The sequence below is a fragment of the Eucalyptus grandis genome, chromosome 6 (genome assembly GCF_016545825.1).
Source record: "Eucalyptus grandis isolate ANBG69807.140 chromosome 6, ASM1654582v1, whole genome shotgun sequence".
NCBI lineage: Eukaryota > Viridiplantae > Streptophyta > Magnoliopsida > Myrtales > Myrtaceae > Eucalyptus > Eucalyptus grandis.
The window spans coordinates 55,613,684-55,619,000 of record NC_052617.1 but is presented as its reverse complement, the minus strand read 5'-3'; positions in this window follow the sequence as shown (position 1 = coordinate 55,619,000).

The window sequence follows — 5,317 nt, the reverse complement described above, 5'->3', positions numbered from 1 at the left end:
GCGCTATTAACAACTCCATGATTAGCCAAGGCATTGGAGGGCAAGGCTCAGTTGCCCGAAACAATGCGAGATGTTGAGAAGGACGAGCTAATGGAGAAGGCCAAAAGCATCATCCTGTTGAACTTATCGGATGAAGTGCTAATAGAGGTGGCCGAGGAGAAGGATGCTGCAGCGTTATGGGCTAAACTTCAGGCCCTCTATGTAAAGAAGGGTTTGAACAATCGCTTATACATGCTAAAGAGAATGTTCCAGCCCGATACATCAAGGTACGTCCATTAGATCCCACCTAGATGAGTATAATAAACTCGTGATGGACTTGAAGAATGTTGGCAAGATTTTAGATGATGAAGAACAAGGCATGATGTTGTTGGCGTCTTTACCGGAGTCATGGGAACACTTTACCGACTCCTTGTTACAGGGGCGTACTATGATTACCTCAGAAGAGGTAAAATCTACCCTGTTTTCAAAGGAGTGGTAGAGAAAGTTGCGTGATGACAGTCTAGCGCAAGATGTAGCACGTGGACTGGTGATTCGAGGTAGAGACCAACATCGGAGGCCCAGCAACAGAAGCCAAAGAAAAAGCAGGTCTAAGTCACGACATAGAAAATCAAAAGGTCGCGTGAAGTGCTTCGAATGTCACGAGGAGGGGCACATAAGGAGAGATTGTCCAAAACTAAGAAATAAAGGCGTTTGGCAAAATGCCACAAGCAGTGTGGCGAATGTTGCCGAGGAGAGTACCAGTGATGCTGAAGCTGTCCTATGTGTATCTACAAGTTTGTCAGGAGATGAATGGGTGCTAGATTCTGGATGTTCCTATCACATGACTCCTCACAAGAACTGGTTCACTACCTACCAGATTGCAAATGGTGGTAGAGTTCTTTTAGGGAATAATGCAGCATGTGAGGTTGTGGGGATAGAAACAGTTCGGATCCGAATGCACGATGGCGTAGAACGGACATTGACAGACGTAAGGCACGTACCAAAGCTCAAGAAGAGCCTTATTTCTTTGGGAACACTCGATGACCTTGGGTGCAAATACACAGCTGAAGGTGGAGTGTTGAAGATCTCTCGAGATGCCCTAACAGTGATGAAAGGGAAGAATGTGAATTCTCTCTATTATTTACTAGGAGAAACCGTGACCGAAGTTGCTGCAATTTCATCAGGTGAGTCAGACTCAAATTTGACTCAGTTATGGCACATGCGATTGGGACACATGAGTGAGGCAGGTATGACAATGCTGAGTGAGAAGGGGTTGCTGAAAGGTCAGAAGACCGGAAAGCTGGACCTGTGTGAGCACTCCATCTTTGGGAAGCAGCATCGTGTTAAATTTGGTACAGCTCTACATTTGACCAAGCAACCAGTCGAATACATTCATTCAGATGTTTGGGGACCATCTCCAGTTCCATCGAAAGGAGGTGCTAGATATATGCTGACATTCATCGACGATTACTCAAGGAAGGTATGGGTGTACTTCCTGAAGCACAAATCCGAGGTATTTGATCAGTTCAAGAATTTTAAGGCATTGATTAAGAAGCAGTCAAGTAAACAAATCAAATGCCTGAGAACTGATAATGGCATGGAGTTATGTGGTAAGGACTTTACCGAGTTCTGCCAAAAGGAAGGGATTGTGAGACACCGCACAGTTCCCGGGACACCGCAGCAGAATGGCGTAGCAGAACGGAAGAACGGAACTCTACTTGAGCGAGCTCGGTGCATGCTTTCGCATGTAGGATTGGGCAAGGAATTTTGGGCCGAAGCAATAAATATGGCGTGTTACCTGGTTAATCGATCTTTATCTTTTGCTATCGAGTGGAACACTCCTGAAGAAGTATAGTCAGGGAAACCTGTTGATTACTCCGGATTACAAATATTCGGATGTCCTGCGTATGCTCATGCGAGAGATGATGAGCTTGAGCCGAGGGCGAAGAAGTGCATATTTCTGGGTTATGCACAAGGGGTGAAAGGCTACCGGCTGTGGTGCACTGATCCTAGATCACCCGGTTTTCTAATCAGCAGAGATGTGATCTTCGACGAGACTGCAATGCTTCAAAAGAGGAGTCTTGAGACTCAACCAGCAGAGCAAACAGATCATGGTGTCAGAAGTGAGGTGGAGATTCAAGCGGAGTCTCCAAAGACCTCAGAGGTAACAGAGGAAGAGATTGCTGATGAGGCCACAATTTCTGAAGACGGTGATATTCAACAACCAGCAGAGCCACAACACAACATAGCCACGAGCAGACAAAGAAGGCAAATTAAACCACCGGTACGTTATGGTTATTCTGATATTGCCTATGCATTAACTGTAGGTGATGAGGTGGAGATGGATGAGCATTCATCGCAAACAGATCATGGTGTCAGAAGTGAGGTGGAGATTCAAGCGGAGTCTCCAAAGACCTCAGAGGTAACGAGAGGAAGAGATTGCTGATGAGGCCACAATTTCTCGAAGACGGTGATATTCAACAACCAGCGAGCCACAACACAACATAGCCACGAGCAGACAAAGAAGGCAAATTACACCATCGGTACGTTATGGTTATTCTGATATTGCCTATGCATTAACTGTAGGTGATGAGGTGGAGAGACAGCCAGGTTCAAGGCGAGACTTGTTGCGAGGGGGTATACTCAACGAGAGGGCATCGACTACAATGAAGTGTTCTCTCCTATGGTAAGGCATACCTCTATTTGTGTATTACTTGCCTTGGTTGTTGCACAAGATCTTGAGCTGGAGCAGCTAGATGTGAAAACGGCATTTCTTCATGGTGAATTGGAGGAACAAATTTACATGAAGCAGCCTGAGGGATTTGCTATTCCAGGTAAGGAAGACCATGTTTGCTTATTGAAGAAATCTTTATATGGACTGAAACAATCTCCTAGACAGTGGTATAAGCGTTTTGATGCTTTCATGACTAGTCAAGATTATTTAAAAAGTCAATTTGATAGTTGTGTTTATTTTAGGAGATTGGAGGATGGGTCTTTGATTTATTTGCTATTATATGTTGACAATATGTTAATAGCAGCTAAACATATGTCTGATATTGATGTGTTGAAGTGACAGTTGAGTGCTGAGTTTGAAATGAAAGAATTAGGTGCTGCTAAGAAAATATTGGGTATGGAAATTTTGCGAGACAAGGTTGCAGGAACGTTGCGTTTGTCTCAAAAGAAATACATTGAGAAGATCGTGGCATGTTTCAATATGCAATCAGCAAAATTTGTAAGTACCCCTTTAGCCGCACATTTTAAACTTTCTGATAAGTTATCACCGCAAAACTGAGGAGGAGGAGGAACATATGTCCCGTGTTCCTTATTCTAGTGTAGTTGGTAGTATTATGTATGCTACGATATGTACTAGACCTGATATTTCACAAGCTGTAAGTGTTGTCAGCCGTTACATGAAGCACCTAGGTAAAGCTCATTGGGAAGTTGTGAAATGGATCCTCATATATCTAAAGGGGACAACAGACGTCGGCATTATGTATTGGAGGAACGTCAATGGCAATGAGACCACAAGGTACGTGGATTTGGATCATGCCGGTAACTTGGATGATCGCAGATCGTTAGCAGGGTACATGTTTACGCTACCAGGTGGTGCAATAAGTTGGAAAGCGTCTTTACAAGATGATGTTGCATTGTCTTCGACTGAGGCAGAGTACATGGCACTAACCTTTGTTGCAAAGGAGTTGATATGGCTAAGGGGTTTGCTCTCAGACCTTGGACTGGAGCAGAAAAGTGTCACCATACACTATGACAATCAAGGTGCGATATATTTGGCTTATAATCCAATATATCACGAGCGAACAAAACATATCGACATCGTGGTACCATTTCATCCGAGATGTCATAGCGAAGGGTAAAATTGTTGTGAAGAAGATAGCAACAGCGAAGAACCCAGCAGATATGATGACGAAGCATGTTCCTTCAGCAAAGCTCGAGCTATGTATGAGCTCGATCGGCGTCTGTAGAGTATGAGCGTCCATTGGGGCATTGAGAGAGCCGAGCATGGAAAATAATCCCTATAACTTCGCTTCAAACGTCGAGCCAAGGTGGAGAATTGTTAAATTATGTCTCAAGCTTGAATCCATTATACGATACCCGATATGCGCAAAACATTTACATGCTGAAATGAGAAAAAAAAAAAAACACGTCCGAGGAGCATTTAATTAAAATAAAGGGCGCATGGTAGGAGCCGAAAGGATTCAGCTCTATATATGAGCTTCTACCATTGGAAATGAAGGCCACACCATGTGTTGATTTTTGTGGCCTTGTCATTTGTCAGCATGAAATCTTTCTGAAGAGTTGATCGTGCGAATTCCTTCAACCTCATTAAATGCACGCACATGGCCATGTGCATGCATGCACGTAGAAAAGAAATTGGTCAACACTTGCTGCTTCAGAAGCTATCACGTAGGCGCCGAATTCCCTCTCTTCTTGGTCATCTTTTGTGGGCTTCTCTTGTTTTATTATTCATAAAGAAAGAGGGAAGGCGGAAGCTCTTCTACGTGTGTCAATTTATGCTGCTCACGCTCACACGCTATCATTAAATGCATGGAGGCGCATGCTTTGAATCGGCACCGTTCTGACAATTGGGGAATACAAGTTTGTTTTTTTATTTCCTTCACTTCCACTGATAAAAGGAGAAAGACGTCTGGAGCTCGTAGGCTACGGAAGAAAGAGCCAAAGAAAAAGAGCTCGAGAGACCGAGGGCGAGAGGCGTGAGCTCAAAAAGATTTGTGCGGGAGTCGAGTCCATTGAGTGTAAGTTGTTAAACACCGTGGGTATCGGGTATAAAGTAAGGCTGGGAAACACTTGAGTGCATGTGTGATTATAATCCTGTAATTCTCCGATTTATAGTTGATTGATTTGCTGGCTCTCCCCGTGGACGTAAGTTCCGACATTCGGACCGAACCACGTAAATTTATGGTGTCCTTTTCTTTGATTGTTCCTCGTTTTATTTCGATTGATTTATATAGCTCCCGACATAATTGCAAAATTCCGATCCGCTTCCGTTGCGACGCCGATTAATTCCAACACAAACTGTTCTATGACAATGATGCAACACTTAAAGTTTTGGTGAAACCTATAATACGTGAAGGGAACAAAACACATTGAAGTGGATTGTCACTTCATTCGAGATAAAGTCCAAGAAAGGATGATTGAAACAAAAGGAATCGGAATTGCATAACAGCTTGCAAATGTCTTCACCAAACCTCTATATTCCAAACAACATGCATATCTATTAAGCAACCTAAGTGTCTTAGACATTTACAAACCACCAATGTGAGGTGAAGTGTTGGAAGATATACTCGAAATCAAGGAAATC